Source organism: Mustela nigripes, chromosome 1 (assembly GCF_022355385.1).
Source record: "Mustela nigripes isolate SB6536 chromosome 1, MUSNIG.SB6536, whole genome shotgun sequence".
In the NCBI taxonomy this organism is placed as follows: Eukaryota; Metazoa; Chordata; class Mammalia; order Carnivora; family Mustelidae; genus Mustela; species Mustela nigripes.
In genome coordinates, this window is record NC_081557.1 from 225,330,081 (window position 1) to 225,344,476 (window position 14,396).

Genomic DNA, 14,396 nt, shown 5'->3' on the forward strand with positions numbered 1-14,396 from the left:
GCATGGACATACTCCTATTTGTAATTGACTCTTAAAGTTAAAAACAAAACAAAACAAAACAAAAAAGTCACCACTCCTGTCATGCTGCTCGCAGCTTCGTAGGTGTAAAGACATATCCAGGCCCTTGAGTCTCTTCCTTTGTGAGTTTCTAAATATACCCACAAATCCAGAAGACTGAAAGTGCAGATCTCCTCCAGGCACTGTCAAAGAGAACAGAGAAGTCTTAATTTAATATCCAAGGAGGTACTAGATACTCATTATCCTTTGAAGCTTGGCTCACTGAACACTTTTTACAATGAAATCCTTTCACTTATCTTGCCATCTGAACCAGATAAAATTTTCCTGAATACTTAATGCCTTTAGATGGGCAATACCAAAAGGGAATAATAATGTAAATAACCACTACTGAAATTTCTCCATTTCCCTATAAAATATTGTCATAAAGAATTATGCTCTATGTTATTTGAAAAATAGATTATTTCCCTTCCTGCATATAACTCAGCTTTGGAAGATGATGTGGTTAATATATTTCCATTTGGGTTTTTCCTAACATTGAGGACAATAATGATCTGTTATTTTCAGAACAGTAACAGCCAAAAGGAGGTAAAACACATTTTCTAGCATTCTACTGTTTGATTGCTTTTTTAAAAGGAGGTTTTCCATTAACTTTAATTAAATATTTAATAGAGATTGTAGCCAGAAAACATAATTTCCCACTGAAATTAAATTACTTTCCCCAAAGAAAACAGTGTGGGTGTCTAACAGGGTGGGTCGGATCCTCCATAGAATTCTGTCTCCTTCTTTCACAGAGTAATTACTGACCTGTTATTAACACTCCAGGAAACTTTTTTTTTTTTTTTTTTTTTTTTGTGATTTACATTTCTGGATCACTCTCTCCTTTGTGTGCAACTACACTAAACACAGGATTTATCCCTTGTTCAGCATGTGCAGGAACAGATGCTTCAGCTACTAATTCTTTGTCTCATTTGGAGCATTAAAAAATGAAAGGCTAGTTCCTGCACAGATCAAGACCATCCCCTCATCGGCAGAGTCTTTTACATACATTGAAAAGATGGAATTTGAGAGCCTTTCTGTGTCCGGGGGTTGAACAGAGGAGGTGCGGATTCTTACCTCTGACCTGGGTTCTCCTACAGGTCTTTCAAGCCTTTCTCAAATAGCACTGTTCTCATAGTCTCCAGTTGCTGTCAATTCATTAAATGCTGATTTAGGTTTTTATGGCAACATTTGTCTCATATGAGAGTTACCGTAAAGCTCATCATTAAACCTTATAATTTTTAGTGCTGTATATAATTTATGGTTCCATTTTAAAATCAAATCCACCATGATAAATTGTCTTAAGACTTTGAAGATACATCATGTAGTTAGCTTTTTCTTACAGCATCATTTATAAAGACGGGATATGACTTTATGCTTGAAGAATATATTTTATTTAGAGCACAACAATGCTTTGATGGATTTGTCATAAATTACCTCCAAAGAAGAGTATCTCTGAGTAATAACATACACAAATGACCTATATCCATACACAATGGCACCATGATCATTTTGGAAACGTGATAGACATTCAAGAAAAGTAATTGAGCACAGTGTTCTTCTACTTAACTTGAAGGGTATCAGTTGCTGTATGAAAGGTCTTCCATGTTTTGGTCTTATTAACCTTTCATGTCTAAACTGAAATTCTGAAACAGAGACCTTCTGAGGCATATTATAGCACACTTCTAAGGGATTAATCGTTTCACCTCTAGATAACTATAATATACATGTGATTATTCACCTATTCTTTATTATTATCCCCATGCCTAAATCCATCCTTCAAAATACTGTTAAAATTGGGGTGCCTGGGTGATTCAGTGGATTAAGCCTCTGCCTTCAGTTCAGGTCATGATCTCAGAGTCCTGGGATCAAGCCCCACATCAGGCTCTCTGCTCAGCGGGGATCTATTTCTCTGTCAAATAAATAAATAAAATCTTTAAAAAAATACTGTTAGAATAAGCTATGTATGTCAAAAGTATGATTATGAACCCCTAATACTTGTTAGAATATTCTAGTAGCTTACCATTGCTTATGGGATAAGGTTCAACATTTTTTTAAAAGATTTTATTCATTTCTTTGAGAGAGAGAGAGAAGCAGGCACCCCACTGGGCAGAGAAAGAGCCTGTGGGGTCTTAATCCCTGGACTCTGAGATCATCACCTGAGCCAAAGGCAGATGCTTAACTGACAGAGCCACTAAGTACCTCCAGGATAAGAATTTTTCTTAATAGGTATCATTATTCCCTTCCAAATTGAAGTCCATCTTGTTATAGATTACACTTAACAGTCCAACAATATTATTTTGTTTCTTACTTCATTATTTTACATATGTCACTTTTCCCATAAATCCTCTTGTACACCAGCTCTCTGGAAACTTGTGCTCTGTACTGGGTGAGTGAAGCTGGACCTGGTCCCTGACATTATGGTTCTCACAGTCTGCTGGGGAGATAGCTATTAATCAAAAAAGTGAATAAATATAAAATTGTACTGTGACAAGTAGCATAAAAGGGAGGAACATGGTGATATTTATGCTAGTGGTATAGGAATTTAATCAAATCACAGAAATTAAAGGAAAGCATCTCAAGGAAGAATTTCTGAGCAAAGATTTGAAAGATACTGATGCTTTCTTTGCAGGGAGAAAAGGAGGACATTATAAAGAGAGAGAACACTTCTTCCAGGTTGTCATTGATTTCCGTGAGCTTTTTCCTCTTCCTGAAGTTATTTGTCCTTCACACACTTTTCCACCTTCACCTGATGCAGAATTGACATCTAGAAAATTTCCCTTACCCCTTTCTTATCAAACCAGTTCACTTCCTTTGTGTTCCTTCCCAAATAACACCTTGTCCACATTACATCATTTCTGTATTGAGGGGAGGGAAGAGGAGGTAGAACTCAAATTGCTGCCAAAATAGACACTTTTGTTTCTATTAAAAATCTACCTATTCATTAAGGCCAAGTTAAATATATATATAGCTTTTATATATATATTAAGTTATATATATATATATATATATATATAAATAAAGTTATATATATATAACTTTATAAAGTTACTCTTGATTTTCTAAACCAGGTATATTTTCTTCCTACTTGAAACTCCAAGTATTTAGACTTATTTTATTGGTTTACTCCCTTCTATTGTATGTATTTTCTTTCTTTCTCTTTCTTTCTTTCTTTTTTTTTTTTTTTTTTTTTTTTGCATCTACTCAACTCTAAGTGATTTCAAAAGCATTGAAGGTATGTTCCAAATTTACTCATTACTGAATTCAGCATTTTATATATTTTTTATTGAACTCATAAGATAAAATAAAATTCTCTCTATTTCAGCTGGCTTTATGTCAAAGTCTCTGTATCCCTTTATTGATCTCTGTAACTTTTGCCTGTTGGAAGTGAAAATGTAAATACAAAGCATAAAAGTTGCAGGACATATTCTCAGGGCTTGTTTCCTAGACAGGGTTTTTCAGTATTGTCACTACTGGTATCATTGTGGGCCAGGTAATGTTTTTGGTGTGGGGCTAGGGGATGCATTACTGGATGTTTAGCAGCATCTCTGTCTCTACTGTGTACCAGTAGCACCTCTTCCCCACATTCCTGGTTATGACAACCAAAAATGTTTCTAGTCTTTTTTTTTTTTAAAGATTTTATTTATTCATTTGAGAGAGAAACAGAGAAGCAGGGGAGAGGCAGACTCCCAGCCAAGCTGGGAGCCCGACATGGGATTCGATCCTAGGACCTGCAGATCATGGTCAGAGCTAAAGGCAGATGCTCAACCATCTGAACCACCCAGGTGCCCCCGTTTCTTGTCTTATTTGCCTAATGTATCTAGGTGAAAACTGTTGCTTTTAACTATGAAGAAGTCTCAATTTATGCAAATAGAAACTGGGAACTCTAAGAATTTTCATGAGATTTTAATGTTCATAGAATGCCTGCAAGCCTGACACAAAGTAGCTGTTCAATGTTTACTATTATGACCGTTACAATTCTGTTTATTTCCCATATTGTTCCCAGTGAGACCTATTATCATACTGTCCTTTTAGGCCAAATCACCATATTTCTCCAGTAACTTGAGGGAATTATTTTTAAAGGTTTGAAATTTTTTTGTTGTTAGCGGTGGTGGGAGGTGGGAGAGCATGGAGTGTCAAACTAGCTCCGCCAAATTTTATCCTCATGTAATGTGATTTCAATTATTTTCCAAAAAAAAAGTTATGACTTTAGATTTTCCTCTATCACCTTCCCAGTCACACTGACAGTGAAATTTTGAAATAGAGTTCCATTGACTTGATATTTCAACATGTGGGAGAGATTAGAATCATTAGCAAGCCATATTCATGTTCTCTTTCTTCTGGATCATTTATTTAAAAAAAAAAAGTTAAATAAAGCAAAACATTTACCCAAGTACCAGTTGTAACTCTTAAACAATTTGTAACATGGAAACTTGTGTAACAATGCTTAAAACAATAACTGATTCCCTCTACCCACATTTGTATAAAATTCCTCAAGGAAATACTGCAAGTATCTATTTTTAAAGCAAATATTTTTCCAGAAAGATGTTTATGTTAACATAGTCTTTTCTAGTCTGAGATTTATAGAATTCTCTAATTTTAAACCAATCACCCGATTGTGTTCTATAATGTTTACTTAAAATTGCACAATGATCACATGATTACATATGTACTATTTTCATCTATCTGAAATGTCTGCATTGTTTCACAATTTCTTTTTTAAAAACTTACATGATTTATTGTAGATTTCTAATACTTTTCTTCACAAAATCAATGCAAAATCAGTAGTATAGTTTCCTTACTATTTTCAAACCCAACAATTAGTGTTAATGATATCTAGACTGCTTTTGTTTAGATGTGAAGAATGTAATTTTTAAACATATGCTCCCAACTTGCTGGAAAATGTAATTTAATAAACTTATATTGGTATTAGACATATGTTCTGCTAATTACTAATTATGGACTTTAAATGTATGCAAATTAAAGTTTCTACTTTTATTGTAGATACTTACATCTCTTAATCTGTATGTTAATAGTACACTTTCATTCATATGTACAATTAAACATTTTCAGTTATATGTATATATATTTTTTTTCTTATCTGCTTCCAGGCTGCTCAAGATAAAATATTAATTAAGATTAAGAAAAATACAAGCAAAGATGTACTATAGATGAAAAGAAATGAAGACAAAAGTATAGAAGTCTTAAGCTGTGAAAAATATTCCAGATCATTTAGATCCTATCCACTCACTAGCAAATGAAACAATAAAGAGTGTACACAACTTCCTGATCACCACTATTTGGGTGTTGTCTTGGTCTCTTAAATTCTAGATCAATGATATTCCTAATGCATCACTGAATCAAAAAATTTTAGAGGTGCAAAGGTTTTCTACAAATCATCTAATCTACCTCTCTTCTTACTTTGAGAGCTTTTTTAAAGGACAGATAACTTCTCTCTCTCTGAAGGTGATGAGTCAATCTTTCTATTTGTTCAATGTGTATTTTTTTTTAGTTGTTTGACATATCTTACATATGCTGCCAATTTCTTTATAAATTTTGTCACTGACTTTAGTTTTGTTCTCTAGTTCAATATAGGACTATTCGTCAAATGTTAAAAACAACAATCAGAATAAATTTCTAAAGTTGCTTTAGTTGCTTTAAATACACCAATTTCAGTGGTTCAGCCAGGTAATTTCTTAATAAGAATATTCTAATTTGCCATTATTTCTTCTCTTTCTCCAAAAGGGCCATACCTGGAATTAAATGCAAATTTTCGGGCATTGTCAAACATTTGAGACATTGCTGCCTTTGTTGTGAATATTGCAACTGTACTCATGAATTCAATTTGACCATTTTATTAACATGGGGAAAGTCAGTTGAGTTCATTCAATAATATTCATAGAGATTGTAATCTATACTAGCCATTGCACTAAATGTGGAAGTTAAAAGATGAGTAAGGCATGATCTTGCTTTCACATATACAGTAAGATTACCTAATGTAAGTCAAAGCTAATCAGGAGGAGAAGGAAATAATTCGTATTGGACATTGCAGCAAGAATAAGGATTTAGGATCTGATCTAAACTTTTGCAGAGACATATGATTTCTCAAGAAGAAAAATAAGTGAAAAAGCTATTCTGTGTTGTAGAAATAAAGCATATATAAAGAAAGAAGGATAAACATTAATGATTTATTTTGTGAACTCTAAATAATTATCTATTTTCAGATCATAGATTATAAAAACATACAAGGGTAGGGAAAATAAAAGGTATTTTTTAATGTGAATATATTTAGAAATCTTTTTGTTAAAAGTTTCAGAAAATGCAATCTGGGGGGTGGAGAAGGAAAGGGAAAGAGAAAAAAAATATTGGTAGTTCATGAATTTATTTAGCTTGAGGAAGCACTTTACCAAGGGGCTTTCATAAATCCAACAGGGCTGGTGTCTCTACTTCTCCCAATTCTATTCTCTTCTTTGTTACTAGAATCTATTTGATAGCAAGATGGCTGACAAGAGTTCAGCCCTCCATCTCTTCACTGCCAAGCCAACATGAAAGGAAGTCCCTACATTTGAGCAGTTTAAACAAAAGTTTGGGTACTGACTCTCACTGGCCCACATTGAGTTCAATTCTCTCTCTGGACCAAACCTAGTATTTCTGGAATAGAGTACACTATTTTAGCCAGACGTAATCTCACAAAGTATCAACTTCACCTAAAACATAGAAGTAGAATGTTGGGATAAGTTTATCTCCCCTACCCCCTTGCCACCCCCAACATGAAGTTTCTGACGGCAGGAGAAAGAAAAAAAGAGAGAGAGAGAAAGAGGGAAGACCAAGGGTATAAAGGGAGAGGAAATGTACATTAGAAGATATAATTTTATCTGAGAGTATATCAAAATCAATTCTGTTTCATGTGCAGCTATTTATTCACTGATCACAAGGTTATCATTATCCATTATTTATAATCCTTGCAAATTCTCTGGAGGGTTTGTAGTATCAATCCATTTTATCATTGAAGAAAATTAAATCTGTCAAAGTGTACTTGTGGAGTGGTTAAATTAGATCCAGACAACTTTTAAAATAAAACTGATATCTTTTCTGTACATCTTAATGTTTTTGCAAAATAATAATAATATTTATTTAAAGTAATCTTTAGGGGCGCCTGGGTGGCTCACTGTGTTAGGCCTCTGCCTTTGGCTCGGGTCATGATCTTGGGGTCCTGGGATCAAGCCCTGAGTTGGGCTCTCTGCTCAGCAGGGAGCCTGCTTTCTCCTCTCTCTCTACCTGCCTCTCTGCCTACTTGTGATCTCTGTCTGTCAAATAAATAAATAAAATCTTTAAAAAATAATAAATAAAGTAATCTTTAGCTCTACCTTCCAAGGAATGAATGAACACTGGCTACACATTGGAATCACCTGAGAAATTTTTAAAAATACTGAGTTCTGGTTCACACTTAGAGATACTGATTTCAATCAGTACGTGATAAGGCATTAGGGTTTCTAAACCTGCTCATGTGATCCAAATGTGCCACTAAGCTTAAAAACCAAGCATATTTTCATCAAGTACAAAAAGCAAAGCAAACACAGGAATCTCACTCTAATTTGCATCTCAGATTTATGAGATATTTTTTAATTTTTAAAATTTTTAGAGAGAGATAAAAAAGCATGCACATGAAGGGGGGAAGGTGGGGGAGTAAAATCTTAAGCAGTCTCCATGCCCAGTACAGCGTCCCACAAGGGGCTCAATCTCAGGACCCTGAGATTGTGATCTGAGTTGAAATTGAGAGTCTGATGCTTCACTGACTGAGCTACCCAGGTACTTCTTATGAGATTCTATATTAACAGCAAAATGTCAAAGTCATGATATCAAAATCAGATAGAGACTGTATTTCCTTTTATGTCCCTGTTTAGTCTTAAAGAATGGCTCTTACAAGTCATCACCATTATTAAAATCTATACTTGTGGGGATTTTTTTGTTTGTTTTTGTTTTTGTTTTTTGCATGGTTTATTTACTAAGCAAAGTTGAGTTAAATGGGAAAGACACGGTCACCACTATATAAAGATTTCTCTTTCTGAGCCTCAAAACAGTTCCTCCTCCAAAAACGTAGTGGTTGACGGAAACAAATCTGAGAAGAAACAGGAAGTAGTAGAAACAAAGGCTCTTTTTATCCTCTGTGCTTTTCTGAGCCCTGTTGACCAGGCTGCCCTTCTTTCTGCATGCATCTCTAATGCACAGAGCAGGAATCTTTCAGCATTCTCATAGACCCTGGAGCTCTGGGTCATCAGTTCCCATCACACACAATCCTCAGATCCTTGGTAGAAGTTGGCTCTGAGAAGAGAGAGATAATTATCTCCCAAAGTCTGAAATAGTGTGGCATTGTATTTCCCACCTAAATTAAAAGGCTGATGAGCTTACACAAACTCAGTGATGTCAAATCTAGTTGGTAAGGAACTTAGCAAAGGGATAAAGTCAGACTTGGAGGTCAGTACTCATTTTTTTTATCATGGGCAGAGTAATGTATAAAACTCCTTGAGCGAATACGTAAAAGCCATTTAAACCTTTGCTGAAGGAAAAAAAAATAGGGCTAGGGTAAAAATGAGCCAGTTTTATTCTCAGAGCAGTGTCATACTTCACTAGAATAGAGTTTCAGAGTATCTTCTCTAAATGTATTAGAATGTATGCTACTATATGGTATATTAAATGATATTCATAGTCTCATATAAATTCTTATAATAAACTACAATAAATGTTAAGGTTTAATGCATTTCCTCTTTTCTCTGTAGATGCTATTTCTACAAAGAATTCATTCAAACCTTTTCTAAGGTGTATAAGACCCTCTTTAAATATTTAGTAGAGTGTCACTTCTTTCTGAGTCTGATAAAAGTAAGACTTTTCTTTATCCTTTAAACATAAAAGAAACAGTATCATTGACATCATTCTCTCCCTTAGAAGAGTGTTTTCAAATTATCAAAATGAAAAACCCTTTCTTCTCTAACTGAACTTAATTCTGCTGACCCTGAAAACAGTGTCAATCACATGCAACATTTTCATATCATAAAAAAGTTTCCATAGTCTGTAATTATTTTCATTCTCCAGAGGGAGGATTGTGTGGTCTAAAGTATTAAGAAAGCCTTCAACTTTTTAAACATTACATATCCATTGAAAATACTCGAGGAAATGTAATTCAAAATGCATTTTGAAGGACAATGTGAAGAATGCCAAATCATTTGGAGGATTCACAATTCCCTTTATGTGACCTGCAGTTATGGATTGAGATCATAACACAGACCAGGACTGGAACCAGGCACCAGAGCCCCAGATAGAGTCCTGAATACAAAGTAAGAGAATTTGCACATTATTTCATGAGACAGGGAGATTATGGATATTTCTTTGTGTGGTTTGTGTGTTTGTGCATGTATATGTGTGGTGGTGGTGTTGCCTTTGTTGTTAAGAAGATGACACTAATTATTTATATCTTAAAATATCATTCTATTATCTTGGTGGTTAGTAGCTTGGAGAGAAACTACTATGAGAATGAGAATTCTTGGTAAAATAGTTTGGACCTCCCAAGGACACTACATTCTCACAACAGGTTATTTTTACATTATATGATTGCTTATTTTCTTAAATTTTTATACAGAAAGTATCTTCAAGTTTTTGTGGCAATATTAATATTCAATAACCTCAATCTACAGAGTCTCTACATGGGGAAAAACAGTGTGGTATAGTGAAATGTATAAGAAAAAATATTTTAAACATTCAAAACTTATTAAAATACTGTTTATGTATTTCAAGTTACCCTCTCATATTAGGACATAGAGAATTATGTACTTCCTTGAACACAGATTGCTCACAGGCTATCTCTGGGAAGAGACACAAATAAGGTACACTTCACTAGGTAGAGAACATAGTTAATGTAACTGCTCTCAAGAAACACATTATCAAGTCTGGGGGTCATCATATGATGAGGATGGACCCATTTCAGCTATAAGATCTGGAAGGGCAATTGCCATTCACAGCGCTGGACCAATCCCACTAGGAACTATATATGGAGTAATTGTGAAAAAATTGTGAAATTTGTGAAAAAAGAGACCTCATGGGGGGATAATATAGAGAGAAGCTATAAGTTGATTAAATCATTCAACACATATGTAGTCCCAAATATGTGCCTGGCCATGAGCTGGTACTTAAATATATTAAAATAGAGGACAAAACTGATGCTCATGGAATTCATATCAAGAAAGGAAGCTCAAAATCTTATTTCCTAAAAGAATTAGTAATAGCAGCTCCAGTAGACATTGCATACCCTGCTAATATAAATATTCTTCCTGCTATAAAGAAATTGAAGTCTTGTTTTGTTTTGTTTTAGAAATTGAATATATCTAACAGAGGAATATGATAAATAGAACATATACTTTTCTTCCTTGGACCCACTTCATACAACAACAAAGTGATTTTTAAAAAAGGTCTAAAACTGCAAGGACAGAGAAAAAGCAATGCTGTAAATTTATGTATACTGTCAAGAAAAACTGCACCAGACAAGGTTAAAGAGGCAGGAAAGTTTTTATTCAAGCTCATTGTCATAGGGGAGACAGAGTGAACTTGAGTCCACTGAAACAAGAGGTGGGAGAGTGTTTAAGCACTGTGAGCCAGTGGACAAGTACTGGCAGTGTTAGTGGGGAGGTTGGTCACCGTAATTAGGCCATCTTTATTTGCCAGTCAGCACTTTCTGACTTCCCGTAGAGAATGAAGGATAAAGACCTTGCCTTCCACTATGATTACCTTTCAAAGAGAAGGCCTCTAGGTCCTTGAGAAAATCATTCCTGGATTAAAAAACTGGCAAAAGGCTAGGAGAAGATTTGCATTTCAAAGGAGCAGAGAAAGAATTTACAATTGCAAGTTTTCTAAAGGAAATGTTCTAAGAAAACGAAGGTCAAGGGCCTAGAGTCAGGAAGAAATTCGTCTCAAGTTTAATTAAGCTGAGGGGAGAGTTAAGGCCATTTCAGGTAATATCTATATATGTATACTTGGTTTATTTATTTATTCATTTATTTTAAAACTAAGTGAAGAAAAGACAATGTAAGAAAGGAGATTATAGACAAATTTATGAGTAAAATTAGGTTTAAAATCCTAGATAGTAATTACTATTTAGCAAACCAAATCCAGCACCATATTAAAAAAAGAAGGAATGTATGGCAGAATGGATCCAATATCTGCTTTAAAATTATGTAGTGCTATTAAGTTAGAGGTGTTTAAAACAGTGGATAAATTGATATCTTTGGACCACTGTTTTTCATCTGTAAAATAGGGATAGGTTTGCTTTCCTTGAATGGCTGTTTCAAGGATTAAGTACTGCGTATTATATAGTGTCTAACATAGTGCATGGTTAAAAAAAAAAAAAAGAAAGAAAAAACATCTCAGTAAATAGTTCTTAATTATAATATGATTTCATGAGTAAAATATGATGAAAGCTTGAAAAATATATTTTATATATATAAATATATTTTTGAAAAATACATTTTTCAAGCTTTCATCATATTTTACATATATATATATAAACTCAAATACACAGAGATGTGAGAGGGTACAGTATATTTGGAGAAGCACAGACTGATGTAGCTATAAATAGAGTAAGAACAATTTAGGGTTAGCAAGAACAGGTGTCTGTAAAGGTAGGACAGAACTCAACTAATAAAGGGTAACATATTCTGTACTTAGGAAATTTTGTAATTTATCATGTGTGTGTTAGAAATTCATTGAGATTTAAGCAAGATGATGACATGGTGAGATTCAAATGTGGAAAAAAAAACTTTCTGACAGTAGTCTGGAGGGTAAGGGCAGCAAAATTGGAGCCTTAAACAGTACATTAGACCATGATAGGCAATTATTAGAACCCGCCGAATGAATGAATGAATAATAAATGAGGTCATGATGTAGTAATAACATATTCATTTAAAAAGTTGTTACAAGCCTATTAGGTGCCACATCATTGGAAGAAGTTGGGAATATCATCAGGAATAATATACAGACTCTTCCCTTAAGGCATTTACATTTGTGACTCCATACCTAGAAAAGGATCCAATGAAAGTATGGGGGGAAGCTTCCCACCACTTGTCAAAACTGAACTCAAGGAGAAGAAGAGGGAGTAATATTATGGCAAATTTTAAAAATATATACTTCATATGTTTGCCTGTTTAAACCATATTCCATTTCTGTTCCATTCTCCTTTCTCTTTTTTCCTTGCAAATATAATTGATAGAGTGGAGAGGGTGATAAGAGGAAGGATATTGACAGCCTAGTGTAACATATTTTCAGATAGAACAGTTTCCTTAATAGTCATGTATTTAATAACTTCAAGTTTTCAATATGACTTTATTTTCTTGAAATACAGTGTAATATAAACCAAAGCAAATATAAAAGAGGTATTCTAGTATAAGCAAATGGTTCACACTTTTTTGCCAACATCATTTGTTATGTTTCCCATATCATGACCTTGGATCTAATGATGATCCCAATGAAGATTATTAAGGGGTTAACTCAGATGCTCACATATTTATACATTTAAAAAGCCTCTACACATTTGTTACATGTGGTAATAGCAAGGGATATGACAATAGGTCAGTTTCTTAAAGGAACAAACAATATATTTCCTGTCTTAGAGTATTCCTGGAATATTCCCTATATCTGAGGAATATATGAGGCAGAATTTATTAAAAAAAAATGTGTGTAACATCACAAGACCAGCGAACAACAAATGTCCTTCTGTTAGTAATAGTAATGTGTAATAAAAGTGCTGTATCTAACAATTTTAAGATAATTAAATGGTTTTCTCAAGATCACACTGTTAATAAGTGATAGATTTGAATTTCACTCAAAACAAATGTGTTATTTCTTTCTAATTATTAGAACATCATTTTACTCACAAATAAGAAATGATTATTTGCTTGCTTAAAATTTACTTTTTAGGGGCACTATATAACTTTATACTGGTATTATAAGGCAGAATTTGGTTTCATGTAGATATAAGTATACTATGCTATAGCATAGTATAAATTATTTTAAATACGCGTCTGTATTTTACAAAAACGATACAAGCTTGCTATGCTGATGTTAGGTGAGTATATTGTAATTGAGATTATGTAATACAATAACATAATTTTGTTAGGTACATTATTGATGGCATGAAGAACTATCATGGTGAAAGAGGACACATATTTTTACTAGGCAGGAGGACAGAACTAGTTACAAGGAAGCAGATTTCAACTCAACCTAAGCCACTGTCTAAATTAAGAATTTCCTGATAACTGAGATAGTTGCCCGATTAAAAAGATAAGCAGAGAACTTTTAAGCTGAGAGTTCTAGCATTGTTTTGTGAAGGTAAAAGAAACAATTTGTGTTTAGGGAGCTTTGGATCTGTTCCCAAATGGAGCATAATGACAAAGCTGGAAAATAGGAGAGTTCTCCATGTCATACTCCTTAACTGTTAGTTCATGGCAAGTTTATTCATTTTCTTCATTGCAAAGTCGCAGGATGTGAAATAGGGCAATTAAGAAGAGGTTGTGACGAGAGTCTGAGAGTGAGCAAACTACATATTGAAAGCAGTTAACTGGAAGGAGGAAAAAATGTGAGGAATGAGGTAAGCAGATGCAGACATCTGGATAATGTTGATTGGCAGTTTAATGGCTCTTGTCTTCCCCAAATGAGGTATCCAATGATTGTCTCTATTCTTTCTTATCATAATGGTGTATACAATATGGAAATTTTAAAGAGGGGGGATCTAGCAAGAAGACCGGCGAGGGCACTAAGTACCCAGCCACCACGTACAAATGCTGACTGAATAGGTTCAACATAGACGGCAAGTCTATTTGTATTGTGCGTCCTAGATATTTAAATCCAAGGGTCTTGAACCACAGTCTGATCACTGTTTCTCACAGTATGCAATACATTTATAGTATTTCAACTTTTGCTTTGTTTATGTGTGCAGTGATTCCCGTGGTGAAAGTTATTTTCCCTAGCAAAGTGTGTAGCTGCTTTTTTAACATCCAGCCCATCCATATCTGTGCGTGGGCATTCAATCCAAATATATCTAAATCTGAAATTCAACCTGCCCCAACCAAAATATAAAACCCAACAACTGTTCTTCAGTGTCTTATGTTTCACTGTCTGGTACCAATAGCCCCACATTTGTCCAACCCCAAATCACCCCAGGCATCTGATCTGTGTCCTTTGCCAAAGTCCCAGTATTTCATCAGCAAACACATCTAACCTGGACTTAGGCAGGTCCTGCTGAGTGAATAGTTTCAGGATGAAAAGTATAACGTGGAAAAGCTTTTAATCTTTCAGATATT